The 18,894-nt window shown below is 38.4% G+C and overlaps 17 non-coding genes across 17 annotated transcripts; all 17 read right to left on the reverse strand.

Annotated features, from left to right (window-relative positions):
* Positions 1-640: 640 nt before the first annotated feature.
* On the reverse strand, positions 641-712 carry TRNAC-GCA (transfer RNA cysteine (anticodon GCA)). The gene has a single exon. It is a non-coding gene; the product is annotated as a tRNA-Cys (tRNA).
* Positions 713-1,720: 1,008 nt separating this feature from the next.
* Positions 1,721-1,792, reverse strand: TRNAC-GCA (transfer RNA cysteine (anticodon GCA)). The gene has a single exon. It is a non-coding gene; the product is annotated as a tRNA-Cys (tRNA).
* Positions 1,793-2,789: 997 nt separating this feature from the next.
* Positions 2,790-2,861, reverse strand: TRNAC-GCA (transfer RNA cysteine (anticodon GCA)). Its single transcript has one exon. It is a non-coding gene; the product is annotated as a tRNA-Cys (tRNA).
* A 1,008-nt stretch (positions 2,862-3,869) lies between these two features.
* TRNAC-GCA (transfer RNA cysteine (anticodon GCA)) lies at positions 3,870-3,941 on the reverse strand. Its single transcript has one exon. It is a non-coding gene; the product is annotated as a tRNA-Cys (tRNA).
* Positions 3,942-4,938: 997 nt separating this feature from the next.
* Positions 4,939-5,010, reverse strand: TRNAC-GCA (transfer RNA cysteine (anticodon GCA)). The gene has a single exon. It is a non-coding gene; the product is annotated as a tRNA-Cys (tRNA).
* Positions 5,011-6,018: 1,008 nt separating this feature from the next.
* Positions 6,019-6,090, reverse strand: TRNAC-GCA (transfer RNA cysteine (anticodon GCA)). The gene has a single exon. It is a non-coding gene; the product is annotated as a tRNA-Cys (tRNA).
* Positions 6,091-7,087: 997 nt separating this feature from the next.
* TRNAC-GCA (transfer RNA cysteine (anticodon GCA)) lies at positions 7,088-7,159 on the reverse strand. The gene has a single exon. It is a non-coding gene; the product is annotated as a tRNA-Cys (tRNA).
* A 1,008-nt stretch (positions 7,160-8,167) lies between these two features.
* On the reverse strand, positions 8,168-8,239 carry TRNAC-GCA (transfer RNA cysteine (anticodon GCA)). The gene has a single exon. It is a non-coding gene; the product is annotated as a tRNA-Cys (tRNA).
* Positions 8,240-9,236: 997 nt separating this feature from the next.
* Positions 9,237-9,308, reverse strand: TRNAC-GCA (transfer RNA cysteine (anticodon GCA)). The gene has a single exon. It is a non-coding gene; the product is annotated as a tRNA-Cys (tRNA).
* Positions 9,309-10,316: 1,008 nt separating this feature from the next.
* On the reverse strand, positions 10,317-10,388 carry TRNAC-GCA (transfer RNA cysteine (anticodon GCA)). Its single transcript has one exon. It is a non-coding gene; the product is annotated as a tRNA-Cys (tRNA).
* Positions 10,389-11,385: 997 nt separating this feature from the next.
* TRNAC-GCA (transfer RNA cysteine (anticodon GCA)) lies at positions 11,386-11,457 on the reverse strand. The gene has a single exon. It is a non-coding gene; the product is annotated as a tRNA-Cys (tRNA).
* Positions 11,458-12,465: 1,008 nt separating this feature from the next.
* TRNAC-GCA (transfer RNA cysteine (anticodon GCA)) lies at positions 12,466-12,537 on the reverse strand. Its single transcript has one exon. It is a non-coding gene; the product is annotated as a tRNA-Cys (tRNA).
* A 997-nt stretch (positions 12,538-13,534) lies between these two features.
* Positions 13,535-13,606, reverse strand: TRNAC-GCA (transfer RNA cysteine (anticodon GCA)). The gene has a single exon. It is a non-coding gene; the product is annotated as a tRNA-Cys (tRNA).
* A 1,008-nt stretch (positions 13,607-14,614) lies between these two features.
* On the reverse strand, positions 14,615-14,686 carry TRNAC-GCA (transfer RNA cysteine (anticodon GCA)). Its single transcript has one exon. It is a non-coding gene; the product is annotated as a tRNA-Cys (tRNA).
* A 997-nt stretch (positions 14,687-15,683) lies between these two features.
* Positions 15,684-15,755, reverse strand: TRNAC-GCA (transfer RNA cysteine (anticodon GCA)). Its single transcript has one exon. It is a non-coding gene; the product is annotated as a tRNA-Cys (tRNA).
* A 1,008-nt stretch (positions 15,756-16,763) lies between these two features.
* TRNAC-GCA (transfer RNA cysteine (anticodon GCA)) lies at positions 16,764-16,835 on the reverse strand. The gene has a single exon. It is a non-coding gene; the product is annotated as a tRNA-Cys (tRNA).
* Positions 16,836-17,832: 997 nt separating this feature from the next.
* TRNAC-GCA (transfer RNA cysteine (anticodon GCA)) lies at positions 17,833-17,904 on the reverse strand. The gene has a single exon. It is a non-coding gene; the product is annotated as a tRNA-Cys (tRNA).
* Positions 17,905-18,894: the final 990 nt, after the last annotated feature.

Genomic DNA, 18,894 nt, shown 5'->3' on the forward strand with positions numbered 1-18,894 from the left:
AAAACATTTCTACATACCACTGCAATTTGGTATTTGGAAGGTGCACCCAAATGTCCCTTTCAAGTACCATCAATTTAATATATCAGAAAAGGCCATTTTGTGTTCGAAAATGACCTGAGTCTTCGAGCCAGCCTTTTTTCATCTGCAACGAGGGTTCATACATTTTGCACGTAGGCAGAGGTTTTAAGGAGAAATTAAATAGTTTCTACGTTGCACAAGAATGAAGTGCTTTAAACAAACACATATTTTGTATGCACAGAGGAGAGGAGGAATATATGTAAGACTGAGGACACATGTTAAATGAGAAATAGATTGACTGCAGCGCTGCCGAGTATACTATGCCATTTCTTTAGTGCGCTACAAGGAAGCACCAAACTGTATAACAAAGTTTTCAATTGTTTTCATAGTCATTCTCTTTGTTTGAAGCTGTGAAAGGAAGAGCCGGATTCCAAAATAAATCAATGATGTTTCAGAAAGTTCCCACGCCCTGTGTAAAAATGCATTTATTCCCAGGTTTTGAGCAGTGACACTGTAATGCTAATAAAGTATAAGATCCAACTGAACACAGACTCTGTCAATGGTGATCCAAAGGGACTTTATGAAAGATCCTAGCTACAAACACCAGAACCAAAATAGGTTTAGGGGACACCTGGATTTGAACCAGGGACCTCTTGATCTGCAGTCAAATGCTCTACCACTGAGCTATATCCCCAACTGTTTTCAAAGATCAGAATGCCAATATAACAGTACATCATGAAAGAGTGAGAGGCTCAAGCTCAGTTGGGCCACAAAGTACGAGCTTGAAACTGTGGAAAAGGAGAAGTAGTTCTTAATATTATTAATTAAAGGAAAACAGGATCATTTAAAAAACAAAATGTATATGTTTAATTGTTATTTTATTTGAATAGGCAGTGGTCCATAGGACCAATATCTGTAATTAAAATGTTTGTTTTGAAACATTCTCAAAGAGGAACAGGTTTTTACGAGACTACTTATCTTTGTGGAATGATTACCACAATCACTGATATGGTGGTGAAGTATGATTGTTTTGGGTCAAATTACGGTGAAAAAACATTTCTACATACCACTACAATTTGGTATTTGAAGGTACAACCAAACACCCATTTCATGTACCTTCGATTTAATACATCAGAAAAAGCAATTTTGTGTTCGCAAATGGCCTGGTTTCTCAGACCAGCCTGCTTGCACCTGCAACTAGGGTTCATACATCTTGTACGTGGGCAGCGTTTTTTAGTAGAAAGTAAATAGATTATGCATTGCACAAAAATGAAGTGCTTCAAACAAACACATACTTTGTATGCACAGAGAAGAGGTGGAATACATGTAAGACTGAGGACACAGGTTAAATGAGGAATAGATTGACTGCATTTCTGCCTACTTTTCTATGCAATTTCTGTAGTGCGATCGAAGGAAGCACCAAACTGTAAAACAAAGTTGTCAATTGCTTTCATAGTCCATTCCCTTTGTTTGGTGCTGTGAAAGGAAGAGCCAGATTCCAAAATAAATCAATGCTTTTTCAGACATTTCCCATACGAAATACCGAGCCCTGTATAAAAATGCATTTACTCTCAGGTTTTGAGCAGTGACATTGTAATGCTATTAAAGTGTAAGATCCAAGCGAACACTGACTCTGTCAATGATGATCCAAAGGGGTTTTATGAAAAGTCCCAGCTACAAACACAAGAACCAAAACAGGCCAAGGGGACACCTGGATTTGAACCAGGGACCTCTTGATCTGCAGTCAAATGCTCTACCACTGAGCTATATCCCCACCTGTTTGTGTGAGTCGGAATGAAAATATATCAGTACCTCATGAAAGAGTGTGAGCATAATGCTCAGTTGGGCCGGAAAGTACAAGCTTGAAACTGTGGAACAGGAGAAGTAGTTCTTAATATTATTTATTGAAGGAAAACGGGATCGTTTAAAAAAAATATTTATATGTTTCATTGTTATTTTATTTGAACAGGCAGTGGTCCATAGGACCAATGCCTGTACATAAAATGCTTGTTTTGAAACATACTCAAAGGGGAAGAGGTTTTTACGGGACGCCTTATCCTTTCGCGGATTGGTTACCACAATCACCGAGATGGTGGTGAAGTATGATTGTTTTGGGCCAAATGATGGACGAAAAACATTTCTACATACCACTGCAATTTGGTATTTGGAAGGTACACCCAAACGTCCCTTTCAAGTACCATCAATTTAATATATCAGAAAAGGCCATTTTGTGTTCGAAAATGGCCTGAGTCTTCGAGCCAGCCTTTTTTCATCTGCAACGAGGGTTCATACATTTTGCACGTAGGCAGAGGTTTTAAGGAGAAATTAAATAGTTTCTACGTTGCACAAGAATGAAGTGCTTTAAACAAACACATATTTTGTATGCACAGAGGAGAGGGGGAATATATGTAAGACTGAGGACACAGGTTAAATGAGAAATAGATTGACTGCAGCGCTGCCGAGTATACTATGCCATTTCTTTAGTGCGCTACAAGGAAGCACCAAACTGTATAACAAAGTTTTCAATTGTTTTCATAGTGATTCTCTTTGCTTGAAGCTGTGAAAGGAAGAGCCGGATTCCAAAATAAATCAATGATGTTTCAGAAAGTTCCCACGCCCTGTGTAAAAATGCATTTATTCCCAGGTTTTGAGCAGTGACACTGTAATGCTAATAAAGTATAAGATCCAACTGAACACTGACTCTGTCAATGGTGATCCATAGGGACTTTATGAAAGATCCCAGCTCCAAACACCAAAACCAAAATAGGTTTAGGGGACACCCGGATTTGAACCAGGGACCTCTTGATCTGCAGTCAAATGCTCTACCACTGAGCTATATCCCCACCTGTTTTCAAAGATCAGAATGACAATATATCAGTACATCATGAAAGAGTGAGAGGCTCAAGCTCAGTTGGGCCACAAAGTACGAGCTTGAAACTGTGGAAAAGGAGAAGTAGTTCTTAATATTATTAATTAAAGGAAAACAGGATCATTTAAAAAACAAAATGTATATGTTTAATTGTTATTTTATTTGAATAGGCAGTGGTCCATAGGACCAATATCTGTAATTAAAATGTTTGTTTTGAAACATTCTCAAAGGGGAAGAGGTTTTTACGAGACTACTTATCTTTGTGGATTGATTACCACAATCACTGATATGGTGGTGAAGTATGATTGTTTTGGGCCAAATTACGGTGAAAAAACATTTCTGCATACCACTACAATTTGGTATTTGAAGGTACAACCAAACACCCCTTTCATGTACCTTCGATTTAATACATCAGAAAAAGCTATTTTGTGTTCGCAAATGGCCTGGTTTCTCAGACCAGCCTGCTTGCACCTGCAACTAGGGTTCGTACATCTTGTACGTGGGCAGCGTATTTTAGTAGAAAGTAAATAGATTATGCATTGCACAAAAATGAAGTGCTTCAAACAAACACATACTTTGTATGCACAGAGAAGAGGTGGAATACATGTAAGACTGAGGACACAGGTTAAATGAGGAATAGATTGACTGCATTGCTGCCCACTTTTCTATGCAATTTCTGTAGTGCGATTGAAGGAAGCACTAAACTGTAAAACAAAGTTGCCAATTGCTTTCATAGTCCATTCCCTTTGTTTGGTGCTGTGAAAGGAAGAGCCAGATTCCAAAATAAATCAATGCTTTTTCAGACATTTCCCATACGGAATACCGAGCCCTGTATAAAAATGCATTTACTCTCAGGTTTTGAGCAGTGACATTGTAATGCTGTTAAAGTGTAAGATCCAAGCGAACACTGACTCTGTCAATGATGATCCAAAGGGGTTTTATGAAAAGTCCCAGCTACAAACACAAGAACCAAAACATGCCAAGGGGATACCTGGATTTGAACCAGGGACCTCTTGATCTGCAGTCAAATGCTCTACCACTGAGCTATATCCCCACCTGTTTGTGAGAGTCGGAATGAAAATATATCAGTACCTCATGAAAGAGTGTGAGCATCATGCTCAGTTGGGCCGGAAAGTACAAGCTTGAAACTGTGGAACAGGAGAAGTAGTTCTTAATATTATGTATTGAAGGAAAACGGGATCGTTTAAAAAAAATATTTATATGTTTCATTGTTATTTTATTTGAACAGGCAGTGGTCCATAGGACCAATGCCTGTACATAAAATGCTTGTTTTGAAACATTCTCAAAGGGGAAGAGGTTTTTACGGGACGCCTTATCCTTTCGCGGATTGGTTACCACAATCACCGAGATGGTGGTGAAGTATGATTGTTTTGGGCCAAATGATGGACGAAAAACATTTCTACATACCACTGCAATTTGGTATTTGGAAGGTACACCCAAATGTCCCTTTCAAGTACCATCAATTTAATATATCAGAAAAGGCCATTTTGTGTTCGAAAATGACCTGAGTCTTCGAGCCAGCCTTTTTTCATCTGCAACGAGGGTTCATACATTTTGCACGTAGGCAGAGGTTTTAAGGAGAAATTAAATAGTTTCTACGTTGCACAAGAATGAAGTGCTTTAAACAAACACATATTTTGTATGCACAGAGGAGAGGAGGAATATATGTAAGACTGAGGACACATGTTAAATGAGAAATAGATTGACTGCAGCGCTGCCGAGTATACTATGCCATTTCTTTAGTGCGCTACAAGGAAGCACCAAACTGTATAACAAAGTTTTCAATTGTTTTCATAGTCATTCTCTTTGTTTGAAGCTGTGAAAGGAAGAGCCGGATTCCAAAATAAATCAATGATGTTTCAGAAAGTTCCCACGCCCTGTGTAAAAATGCATTTATTCCCAGGTTTTGAGCAGTGACACTGTAATGCTAATAAAGTATAAGATCCAACTGAACACAGACTCTGTCAATGGTGATCCAAAGGGACTTTATGAAAGATCCTAGCTACAAACACCAGAACCAAAATAGGTTTAGGGGACACCTGGATTTGAACCAGGGACCTCTTGATCTGCAGTCAAATGCTCTACCACTGAGCTATATCCCCAACTGTTTTCAAAGATCAGAATGACAATATAACAGTACATCATGAAAGAGTGAGAGGCTCAAGCTCAGTTGGGCCACAAAGTACGAGCTTGAAACTGTGGAAAAGGAGAAGTAGTTCTTAATATTATTAATTAAAGGAAAACAGGATCATTTAAAAAACAAAATGTATATGTTTAATTGTTATTTTATTTGAATAGGCAGTGGTCCATAGGACCAATATCTGTAATTAAAATGTTTGTTTTGAAACATTCTCAAAGAGGAACAGGTTTTTACGAGACTACTTATCTTTGTGGAATGATTACCACAATCACTGATATGGTGGTGAAGTATGATTGTTTTGGGTCAAATTACGGTGAAAAAACATTTCTACATACCACTACAATTTGGTATTTGAAGGTACAACCAAACACCCATTTCATGTACCTTCGATTTAATACATCAGAAAAAGCAATTTTGTGTTCGCAAATGGCCTGGTTTCTCAGACCAGCCTGCTTGCACCTGCAACTAGGGTTCATACATCTTGTACGTGGGCAGCGTTTTTTAGTAGAAAGTAAATAGATTATGCATTGCACAAAAATGAAGTGCTTCAAACAAACACATACTTTGTATGCACAGAGAAGAGGTGGAATACATGTAAGACTGAGGACACAGGTTAAATGAGGAATAGATTGACTGCATTTCTGCCTACTTTTCTATGCAATTTCTGTAGTGCGATCGAAGGAAGCACCAAACTGTAAAACAAAGTTGTCAATTGCTTTCATAGTCCATTCCCTTTGTTTGGTGCTGTGAAAGGAAGAGCCAGATTCCAAAATAAATCAATGCTTTTTCAGACATTTCCCATACGAAATACCGAGCCCTGTATAAAAATGCATTTACTCTCAGGTTTTGAGCAGTGACATTGTAATGCTATTAAAGTGTAAGATCCAAGCGAACACTGACTCTGTCAATGATGATCCAAAGGGGTTTTATGAAAAGTCCCAGCTACAAACACAAGAACCAAAACAGGCCAAGGGGACACCTGGATTTGAACCAGGGACCTCTTGATCTGCAGTCAAATGCTCTACCACTGAGCTATATCCCCACCTGTTTGTGTAAGTCGGAATGAAAATATATCAGTACCTCATGAAAGAGTGTGAGCATAATGCTCAGTTGGGCCGGAAAGTACAAGCTTGAAACTGTGGAACAGGAGAAGTAGTTCTTAATATTATTTATTGAAGGAAAACGGGATCGTTTAAAAAAAATATTTATATGTTTCATTGTTATTTTATTTGAACAGGCAGTGGTCCATAGGACCAATGCCTGTACATAAAATGCTTGTTTTGAAACATACTCAAAGGGGAAGAGGTTTTTACGGGACGCCTTATCCTTTCGCGGATTGGTTACCACAATCACCGAGATGGTGTTGAAGTATGATTGTTTTGGGCCAAATGATGGACGAAAAACATTTCTACATACCACTGCAATTTGGTATTTGGAAGGTACACCCAAACGTCCCTTTCAAGTACCATCAATTTAATATATCAGAAAAGGCCATTTTGTGTTCGAAAATGGCCTGAGTCTTCGAGCCAGCCTTTTTTCATCTGCAACGAGGGTTCATACATTTTGCACGTAGGCAGAGGTTTTAAGGAGAAATTAAATAGTTTCTACGTTGCACAAGAATGAAGTGCTTTAAACAAACACATATTTTGTATGCACAGAGGAGAGGGGGAATATATGTAAGACTGAGGACACAGGTTAAATGAGAAATAGATTGACTGCAGCGCTGCCGAGTATACTATGCCATTTCTTTAGTGCGCTACAAGGAAGCACCAAACTGTATAACAAAGTTTTCAATTGTTTTCATAGTGATTCTCTTTGCTTGAAGCTGTGAAAGGAAGAGCCGGATTCCAAAATAAATCAATGATGTTTCAGAAAGTTCCCACGCCCTGTGTAAAAATGCATTTATTCCCAGGTTTTGAGCAGTGACACTGTAATGCTAATAAAGTATAAGATCCAACTGAACACTGACTCTGTCAATGGTGATCCATAGGGACTTTATGAAAGATCCCAGCTACAAACACCAAAACCAAAACAGGTTTAGGGGACACCCGGATTTGAACCAGGGACCTCTTGATCTGCAGTCAAATGCTCTACCACTGAGCTATATCCCCAACTGTTTTCAAAGATCAGAATGACAATATATCAGTACATCATGAAAGAGTGAGAGGCTCAAGCTCAGTTGGGCCACAAAGTACGAGCTTGAAACTGTGGAAAAGGAGAAGTAGTTCTTAATATTATTAATTAAAGGAAAACAGGATCATTTAAAAAACAAAATGTATATGTTTAATTGTTATTTTATTTGAATAGGCAGTGGTCCATAGGACCAATATCTGTAATTAAAATGTTTGTTTTGAAACATTCTCAAAGGGGAAGAGGTTTTTACGAGACTACTTATCTTTGTGGATTGATTACCACAATCACTGATATGGTGGTGAAGTATGATTGTTTTGGGCCAAATTACGGTGAAAAAACATTTCTGCATACCACTACAATTTGGTATTTGAAGGTACAACCAAACACCCCTTTCATGTACCTTCGATTTAATACATCAGAAAAAGCTATTTTGTGTTCGCAAATGGCCTGGTTTCTCAGACCAGCCTGCTTGCACCTGCAACTAGGGTTCGTACATCTTGTACGTGGGCAGCGTATTTTAGTAGAAAGTAAATAGATTATGCATTGCACAAAAATGAAGTGCTTCAAACAAACACATACTTTGTATGCACAGAGAAGAGGTGGAATACATGTAAGACTGAGGACACAGGTTAAATGAGGAATAGATTGACTGCATTGCTGCCCACTTTTCTATGCAATTTCTGTAGTGCGATTGAAGGAAGCACTAAACTGTAAAACAAAGTTGCCAATTGCTTTCATAGTCCATTCCCTTTGTTTGGTGCTGTGAAAGGAAGAGCCAGATTCCAAAATAAATCAATGCTTTTTCAGACATTTCCCATACGGAATACCGAGCCCTGTATAAAAATGCATTTACTCTCAGGTTTTGAGCAGTGACATTGTAATGCTGTTAAAGTGTAAGATCCAAGCGAACACTGACTCTGTCAATGATGATCCAAAGGGGTTTTATGAAAAGTCCCAGCTACAAACACAAGAACCAAAACATGCCAAGGGGACACCTGGATTTGAACCAGGGACCTCTTGATCTGCAGTCAAATGCTCTACCACTGAGCTATATCCCCACCTGTTTGTGAGAGTCGGAATGAAAATATATCAGTACCTCATGAAAGAGTGTGAGCATCATGCTCAGTTGGGCCGGAAAGTACAAGCTTGAAACTGTGGAACAGGAGAAGTAGTTCTTAATATTATGTATTGAAGGAAAACGGGATCGTTTAAAAAAAATATTTATATGTTTCATTGTTATTTTATTTGAACAGGCAGTGGTCCATAGGACCAATGCCTGTACATAAAATGCTTGTTTTGAAACATTCTCAAAGGGGAAGAGGTTTTTACGGGACGCCTTATCCTTTCGCGGATTGGTTACCACAATCACCGAGATGGTGGTGAAGTATGATTGTTTTGGGCCAAATGATGGACGAAAAACATTTCTACATACCACTGCAATTTGGTATTTGGAAGGTACACCCAAATGTCCCTTTCAAGTACCATCAATTTAATATATCAGAAAAGGCCATTTTGTGTTCGAAAATGACCTGAGTCTTCGAGCCAGCCTTTTTTCATCTGCAACGAGGGTTCATACATTTTGCACGTAGGCAGAGGTTTTAAGGAGAAATTAAATAGTTTCTACGTTGCACAAGAATGAAGTGCTTTAAACAAACACATATTTTGTATGCACAGAGGAGAGGAGGAATATATGTAAGACTGAGGACACATGTTAAATGAGAAATAGATTGACTGCAGCGCTGCCGAGTATACTATGCCATTTCTTTAGTGCGCTACAAGGAAGCACCAAACTGTATAACAAAGTTTTCAATTGTTTTCATAGTCATTCTCTTTGTTTGAAGCTGTGAAAGGAAGAGCCGGATTCCAAAATAAATCAATGATGTTTCAGAAAGTTCCCACGCCCTGTGTAAAAATGCATTTATTCCCAGGTTTTGAGCAGTGACACTGTAATGCTAATAAAGTATAAGATCCAACTGAACACAGACTCTGTCAATGGTGATCCAAAGGGACTTTATGAAAGATCCTAGCTACAAACACCAGAACCAAAATAGGTTTAGGGGACACCTGGATTTGAACCAAGGACCTCTTGATCTGCAGTCAAATGCTCTACCACTGAGCTATATCCCCAACTGTTTTCAAAGATCAGAATGACAATATAACAGTACATCATGAAAGAGTGAGAGGCTCAAGCTCAGTTGGGCCACAAAGTACGAGCTTGAAACTGTGGAAAAGGAGAAGTAGTTCTTAATATTATTAATTAAAGGAAAACAGGATCATTTAAAAAACAAAATGTATATGTTTAATTGTTATTTTATTTGAATAGGCAGTGGTCCATAGGACCAATATCTGTAATTAAAATGTTTGTTTTGAAACATTCTCAAAGAGGAACAGGTTTTTACGAGACTACTTATCTTTGTGGAATGATTACCACAATCACTGATATGGTGGTGAAGTATGATTGTTTTGGGTCAAATTACGGTGAAAAAAAATTTCTACATACCACTACAATTTGGTATTTGAAGGTACAACCAAACACCCATTTCATGTACCTTCGATTTAATACATCAGAAAAAGCAATTTTGTGTTCGCAAATGGCCTGGTTTCTCAGACCAGCCTGCTTGCACCTGCAACTAGGGTTCATACATCTTGTACGTGGGCAGCGTTTTTTAGTAGAAAGTAAATAGATTATGCATTGCACAAAAATGAAGTGCTTCAAACAAACACATACTTTGTATGCACAGAGAAGAGGTGGAATACATGTAAGACTGAGGACACAGGTTAAATGAGGAATAGATTGACTGCATTGCTGCCCACTTTTCTATGCAATTTCTGTAGTGCGATTGAAGGAAGCACTAAACTGTAAAACAAAGTTGCCAATTGCTTTCATAGTCCATTCCCTTTGTTTGGTGCTGTGAAAGGAAGAGCCAGATTCCAAAATAAATCAATGCTTTTTCAGACATTTCCCATACGGAATACCGAGCCCTGTATAAAAATGCATTTACTCTCAGGTTTTGAGCAGTGACATTGTAATGCTGTTAAAGTGTAAGATCCAAGCGAACACTGACTCTGTCAATGATGATCCAAAGGGGTTTTATGAAAAGTCCCAGCTACAAACACAAGAACCAAAACATGCCAAGGGGACACCTGGATTTGAACCAGGGACCTCTTGATCTGCAGTCAAATGCTCTACCACTGAGCTATATCCCCACCTGTTTGTGAGAGTCGGAATGAAAATATATCAGTACCTCATGAAAGAGTGTGAGCATCATGCTCAGTTGGGCCGGAAAGTACAAGCTTGAAACTGTGGAACAGGAGAAGTAGTTCTTAATATTATGTATTGAAGGAAAACGGGATCGTTTAAAAAAAATATTTATATGTTTCATTGTTATTTTATTTGAACAGGCAGTGGTCCATAGGACCAATGCCTGTACATAAAATGCTTGTTTTGAAACATTCTCAAAGGGGAAGAGGTTTTTACGGGACGCCTTATCCTTTCGCGGATTGGTTACCACAATCACCGAGATGGTGGTGAAGTATGATTGTTTTGGGCCAAATGATGGACGAAAAACATTTCTACATACCACTGCAATTTGGTATTTGGAAGGTCTACCCAAATGTCCCTTTCAAGTACCATCAATTTAATATATCAGAAAAGGCCATTTTGTGTTCGAAAATGACCTGAGTCTTCGAGCCAGCCTTTTTTCATCTGCAACGAGGGTTCATACATTTTGCACGTAGGCAGAGGTTTTAAGGAGAAATTAAATAGTTTCTACGTTGCACAAGAATGAAGTGCTTTAAACAAACACATATTTTGTATGCACAGAGGAGAGGAGGAATATATGTAAGACTGAGGACACATGTTAAATGAGAAATAGATTGACTGCAGCGCTGCCGAGTATACTATGCCATTTCTTTAGTGCGCTACAAGGAAGCACCAAACTGTATAACAAAGTTTTCAATTGTTTTCATAGTCATTCTCTTTGTTTGAAGCTGTGAAAGGAAGAGCCGGATTCCAAAATAAATCAATGATGTTTCAGAAAGTTCCCACGCCCTGTGTAAAAATGCATTTATTCCCAGGTTTTGAGCAGTGACACTGTAATGCTAATAAAGTATAAGATCCAACTGAACACAGACTCTGTCAATGGTGATCCAAAGGGACTTTATGAAAGATCCTAGCTACAAACACCAGAACCAAAATAGGTTTAGGGGACACCTGGATTTGAACCAGGGACCTCTTGATCTGCAGTCAAATGCTCTACCACTGAGCTATATCCCCAACTGTTTTCAAAGATCAGAATGACAATATAACAGTACATCATGAAAGAGTGAGAGGCTCAAGCTCAGTTGGGCCACAAAGTACGAGCTTGAAACTGTGGAAAAGGAGAAGTAGTTCTTAATATTATTAATTAAAGGAAAACAGGATCATTTAAAAAACAAAATGTATATGTTTAATTGTTATTTTATTTGAATAGGCAGTGGTCCATAGGACCAATATCTGTAATTAAAATGTTTGTTTTGAAACATTCTCAAAGAGGAACAGGTTTTTACGAGACTACTTATCTTTGTGGAATGATTACCACAATCACTGATATGGTGGTGAAGTATGATTGTTTTGGGTCAAATTACGGTGAAAAAACATTTCTACATACCACTACAATTTGGTATTTGAAGGTACAACCAAACACCCATTTCATGTACCTTCGATTTAATACATCAGAAAAAGCAATTTTGTGTTCGCAAATGGCCTGGTTTCTCAGACCAGCCTGCTTGCACCTGCAACTAGGGTTCATACATCTTGTACGTGGGCAGCGTTTTTTAGTAGAAAGTAAATAGATTATGCATTGCACAAAAATGAAGTGCTTCAAACAAACACATACTTTGTATGCACAGAGAAGAGGTGGAATACATGTAAGACTGAGGACACAGGTTAAATGAGGAATAGATTGACTGCATTTCTGCCTACTTTTCTATGCAATTTCTGTAGTGCGATCGAAGGAAGCACCAAACTGTAAAACAAAGTTGTCAATTGCTTTCATAGTCCATTCCCTTTGTTTGGTGCTGTGAAAGGAAGAGCCAGATTCCAAAATAAATCAATGCTTTTTCAGACATTTCCCATACGAAATACCGAGCCCTGTATAAAAATGCATTTACTCTCAGGTTTTGAGCAGTGACATTGTAATGCTATTAAAGTGTAAGATCCAAGCGAACACTGACTCTGTCAATGATGATCCAAAGGGGTTTTATGAAAAGTCCCAGCTACAAACACAAGAACCAAAACAGGCCAAGGGGACACCTGGATTTGAACCAGGGACCTCTTGATCTGCAGTCAAATGCTCTACCACTGAGCTATATCCCCACCTGTTTGTGTAAGTCGGAATGAAAATATATCAGTACCTCATGAAAGAGTGTGAGCATAATGCTCAGTTGGGCCGGAAAGTACAAGCTTGAAACTGTGGAACAGGAGAAGTAGTTCTTAATATTATTTATTGAAGGAAAACGGGATCGTTTAAAAAAAATATTTATATGTTTCATTGTTATTTTATTTGAACAGGCAGTGGTCCATAGGACCAATGCCTGTACATAAAATGCTTGTTTTGAAACATACTCAAAGGGGAAGAGGTTTTTACGGGACGCCTTATCCTTTCGCGGATTGGTTACCACAATCACCGAGATGGTGGTGAAGTATGATTGTTTTGGGCCAAATGATGGACGAAAAACATTTCTACATACCACTGCAATTTGGTATTTGGAAGGTACACCCAAACGTCCCTTTCAAGTACCATCAATTTAATATATCAGAAAAGGCCATTTTGTGTTCGAAAATGGCCTGAGTCTTCGAGCCAGCCTTTTTTCATCTGCAACGAGGGTTCATACATTTTGCACGTAGGCAGAGGTTTTAAGGAGAAATTAAATAGTTTCTACGTTGCACAAGAATGAAGTGCTTTAAACAAACACATATTTTGTATGCACAGAGGAGAGGGGGAATATATGTAAGACTGAGGACACAGGTTAAATGAGAAATAGATTGACTGCAGCGCTGCCGAGTATACTATGCCATTTCTTTAGTGCGCTACAAGGAAGCACCAAACTGTATAACAAAGTTTTCAATTGTTTTCATAGTGATTCTCTTTGCTTGAAGCTGTGAAAGGAAGAGCCGGATTCCAAAATAAATCAATGATGTTTCAGAAAGTTCCCACGCCCTGTGTAAAAATGCATTTATTCCCAGGTTTTGAGCAGTGACACTGTAATGCTAATAAAGTATAAGATCCAACTGAACACTGACTCTGTCAATGGTGATCCATAGGGACTTTATGAAAGATCCCAGCTACAAACACCAAAACCAAAACAGGTTTAGGGGACACCCGGATTTGAACCAGGGACCTCTTGATCTGCAGTCAAATGCTCTACCACTGAGCTATATCCCCAACTGTTTTCAAAGATCAGAATGACAATATATCAGTACATCATGAAAGAGTGAGAGGCTCAAGCTCAGTTGGGCCACAAAGTACGAGCTTGAAACTGTGGAAAAGGAGAAGTAGTTCTTAATATTATTAATTAAAGGAAAACAGGATCATTTAAAAAACAAAATGTATATGTTTAATTGTTATTTTATTTGAATAGGCAGTGGTCCATAGGACCAATATCTGTAATTAAAATGTTTGTTTTGAAACATTCTCAAAGGGGAAGAGGTTTTTACGAGACTACTTATCTTTGTGGATTGATTACCACAATCACTGATATGGTGGTGAAGTATGATTGTTTTGGGCCAAATTACGGTGAAAAAACATTTCTGCATACCACTACAATTTGGTATTTGAAGGTACAACCAAACACCCCTTTCATGTACCTTCGATTTAATACATCAGAAAAAGCTATTTTGTGTTCGCAAATGGCCTGGTTTCTCAGACCAGCCTGCTTGCACCTGCAACTAGGGTTCGTACATCTTGTACGTGGGCAGCGTATTTTAGTAGAAAGTAAATAGATTATGCATTGCACAAAAATGAAGTGCTTCAAACAAACACATACTTTGTATGCACAGAGAAGAGGTGGAATACATGTAAGACTGAGGACACAGGTTAAATGAGGAATAGATTGACTGCATTGCTGCCCACTTTTCTATGCAATTTCTGTAGTGCGATTGAAGGAAGCACTAAACTGTAAAACAAAGTTGCCAATTGCTTTCATAGTCCATTCCCTTTGTTTGGTGCTGTGAAAGGAAGAGCCAGATTCCAAAATAAATCAATGCTTTTTCAGACATTTCCCATACGGAATACCGAGCCCTGTATAAAAATGCATTTACTCTCAGGTTTTGAGCAGTGACATTGTAATGCTGTTAAAGTGTAAGATCCAAGCGAACACTGACTCTGTCAATGATGATCCAAAGGGGTTTTATGAAAAGTCCCAGCTACAAACACAAGAACCAAAACATGCCAAGGGGACACCTGGATTTGAACCAGGGACCTCTTGATCTGCAGTCAAATGCTCTACCACTGAGCTATATCCCCACCTGTTTGTGAGAGTCGGAATGAAAATATATCAGTACCTCATGAAAGAGTGTGAGCATCATGCTCAGTTGGGCCGGAAAGTACAAGCTTGAAACTGTGGAACAGGAGAAGTAGTTCTTAATATTATGTATTGAAGGAAAACGGGATCGTTTAAAAAAAATATTTATATGTTTCATTGTTATTTTATTTGAACAGGCAGTGGTCCATAGGACCAATGCCTGTACATAAAATGCTTGTTTTGAAACATTCTCAAAGGGGAAGAGGTTTTTACGGGACGCCTTATCCTTTCGCGGATTGGTTACCACAATCACCGAGATGGTGGTGAAGTATGATTGTTTTGGGCCAAATGATGGACGAAAAACATTTCTACATACCACTGCAATTTGGTATTTGGAAGGTACACCCAAATGTCCCTTTCAAGTACCATCAATTTAATATATCAGAAAAGGCCATTTTGTGTTCGAAAATGACCTGAGTCTTCGAGCCAGCCTTTTTTCATCTGCAACGAGGGTTCATACATTTTGCACGTAGGCAGAGGTTTTAAGGAGAAATTAAATAGTTTCTACGTTGCACAAGAATGAAGTGCTTTAAACAAACACATATTTTGTATGCACAGAGGAGAGGAGGAATATATGTAAGACTGAGGACACATGTTAAATGAGAAATAGATTGACTGCAGCGCTGCCGAGTATACTATGCCATTTCTTTAGTGCGCTACAAGGAAGCACCAAACTGTATAACAAAGTTTTCAATTGTTTTCATAGTCATTCTCTTTGTTTGAAGCTGTGAAAGGAAGAGCCGGATTCCAAAATAAATCAATGATGTTTCAGAAAGTTCCCACGCCCTGTGTAAAAATGCATTTATTCCCAGGTTTTGAGCAGTGACACTGTAATGCTAATAAAGTATAAGATCCAACTGAACACAGACTCTGTCAATGGTGATCCAAAGGGACTTTATGAAAGATCCTAGCTACAAACACCAGAACCAAAATAGGTTTAGGGGACACCTGGATTTGAACCAGGGACCTCTTGATCTGCAGTCAAATGCTCTACCACTGAGCTATATCCCCAACTGTTTTCAAAGATCAGAATGACAATATAACAGTACATCATGAAAGAGTGAGAGGCTCAAGCTCAGTTGGGCCACAAAGTACGAGCTTGAAACTGTGGAAAAGGAGAAGTAGTTCTTAATATTATTAATTAAAGGAAAACAGGATCATTTAAAAAACAAAATGTATATGTTTAATTGTTATTTTATTTGAATAGGCAGTGGTCCATAGGACCAATATCTGTAATTAAAATGTTTGTTTTGAAACATTCTCAAAGAGGAACAGGTTTTTACGAGACTACTTATCTTTGTGGAATGATTACCACAATCACTGATATGGTGGTGAAGTATGATTGTTTTGGGTCAAATTACGGTGAAAAAAAATTTCTACATACCACTACAATTTGGTATTTGAAGGTACAACCAAACACCCATTTCATGTACCTTCGATTTAATACATCAGAAAAAGCAATTTTGTGTTCGCAAATGGCCTGGTTTCTCAGACCAGCCTGCTTGCACCTGCAACTAGGGTTCATACATCTTGTACGTGGGCAGCGTTTTTTAGTAGAAAGTAAATAGATTATGCATTGCACAAAAATGAAGTGCTTCAAACAAACACATACTTTGTATGCACAGAGAAGAGGTGGAATACATGTAAGACTGAGGACACAGGTTAAATGAGGAATAGATTGACTGCATTTCTGCCTTCTTTTCTATGCAATTTCTGTAGTGCGATCGAAGGAAGCACCAAACTGTAAAACAAAGTTGTCAATTGCTTTCATAGTCCATTCCCTTTGTTTGGTGCTGTGAAAGGAAGAGCCAGATTCCAAAATAAATCAATGCTTTTTCAGACATTTCCCATACGAAATACCGAGCCCTGTATAAAAATGCATTTACTCTCAGGTTTTGAGCAGTGACATTGTAATGCTATTAAAGTGTAAGATCCAAGCGAACACTGACTCTGTCAATGATGATCCAAAGGGGTTTTATGAAAAGTCCCAGCTACAAACACAAGAACCAAAACAGGCCAAGGGGACACCTGGATTTGAACCAGGGACCTCTTGATCTGCAGTCAAATGCTCTACCACTGAGCTATATCCCCACCTGTTTGTGTGAGTCGGAATGAAAATATATCAGTACCTCATGAAAGAGTGTGAGCATAATGCTCAGTTGGGCCGGAAAGTACAAGCTTGAAACTGTGGAACAGGAGAAGTAGTTCTTAATATTATTTATTGAAGGAAAACGGGATCGTTTAAAAAAAATATTTATATGTTTCATTGTTATTTTATTTGAACAGGCAGTGGTCCATAGGACCAATGCCTGTACATAAAATGCTTGTTTTGAAACATACTCAAAGGGGAAGAGGTTTTTACGGGACGCCTTATCCTTTCGCGGATTGGTTACCACAATCACCGAGATGGTGGTGAAGTATGATTGTTTTGGGCCAAATGATGGACGAAAAACATTTCTACATACCACTGCAATTTGGTATTTGGAAGGTACACCCAAACGTCCCTTTCAAGTACCATCAATTTAATATATCAGAAAAGGCCATTTTGTGTTCGAAAATGGCCTGAGTCTTCGAGCCAGCCTTTTTTCATCTGCAACGAGGGTTCATACATTTTGCACGTAGGCAGAGGTTTTAAGGAGAAATTAAATAGTTTCTACGTTGCACAAGAATGAAGTGCTTTAAACAAACACATATTTTGTATGCACAGAGGAGAGGGGGAATATATGTAAGACTGAGGACACAGGTTAAATGAGAAATAGATTGACTGCAGCGCTGCCGAGTATACTATGCCATTTCTTTAGTGCGCTACAAGGAAGCACCAAACTGTATAACAAAGTTTTCAATTGTTTTCATAGTGATTCTCTTTGCTTGAAGCTGTGAAAGGAAGAGCCGGATTCCAAAATAAATCAATGATGTTTCAGAAAGTTCCCACGCCCTGTGTAAAAATGCATTTATTCCCAGGTTTTGAGCAGTGACACTGTAATGCTAATAAAGTATAAGATCCAACTGAACACTGACTCTGTCAATGGTGATCCATAGGGACTTTATGAAAGATCCCAGCTACAAACACCAAAACCAAAACAGGTTTAGGGGACACCCGGATTTGAACCAGGGACCTCTTGATCTGCAGTCAAATGCTCTACCACTGAGCTATATCCCCAACTGTTTTCAAAGATCAGAATGACAATATATCAGTACATCATGAAAGAGTGAGAGGCTCAAGCTCAGTTGGGCCACAAAGTACGAGCTTGAAACTGTGGAAAAGGAGAAGTAGTTCTTAATATTATTAATTAAAGGAAAACAGGATCATTTAAAAAACAAAATGTATATGTTTAATTGTTATTTTATTTGAATAGGCAGTGGTCCATAGGACCAATATCTGTAATTAAAATGTTTGTTTTGAAACATTCTCAAAGGGGAAGAGGTTTTTACGAGACTACTTATCTTTGTGGATTGATTACCACAATCACTGATATGGTGGTGAAGTATGATTGTTTTGGGCCAAATTACGGTGAAAAAACATTTCTGCATACCACTACAATTTGGTATTTGAAGGTACAACCAAACACCCCTTTCATGTACCTTCGATTTAATACATCAGAAAAAGCTATTTTGTGTTCGCAAATGGCCTGGTTTCTCAGACCAGCCTGCTTGCACCTGCAACTAGGGTTCGTACATCTTGTACGTGGGCAGCGTATTTTAGTAGAAAGTAAATAGATTATGCATTGCACAAAAATGAAGTGCTTCAAACAAACACATACTTTGTATGCACAGAGAAGAGGTGGAATACATGTAAGACTGAGGACACAGGTTAAATGAGGAATAGATTGACTGCATTGCTGCCCACTTTTCTATGCAATTTCTGTAGTGCGATTGAAGGAAGCACTAAACTGTAAAACAAAGTTGCCAATTGCTTTCATAGTCCATTCCCTTTGTTTGGTGCTGTGAAAGGAAGAGCCAGATTCCAAAATAAATCAATGCTTTTTCAGACATTTCCCATACGGAATACCGAGCCCTGTATAAAAATGCATTTACTCTCAGGTTTTGAGCAGTGACATTGTAATGCTGTTAAAGTGTAAGATCCAAGCGAACACTGACTCTGTCAATGATGATCCAAAGGGGTTTTATGAAAAGTCCCAGCTACAAACAC

Source organism: Triturus cristatus, chromosome 4_1 (genome assembly GCF_964204655.1).
Source record: "Triturus cristatus chromosome 4_1, aTriCri1.1, whole genome shotgun sequence".
Lineage (NCBI taxonomy): Eukaryota > Metazoa > Chordata > Amphibia > Caudata > Salamandridae > Triturus > Triturus cristatus.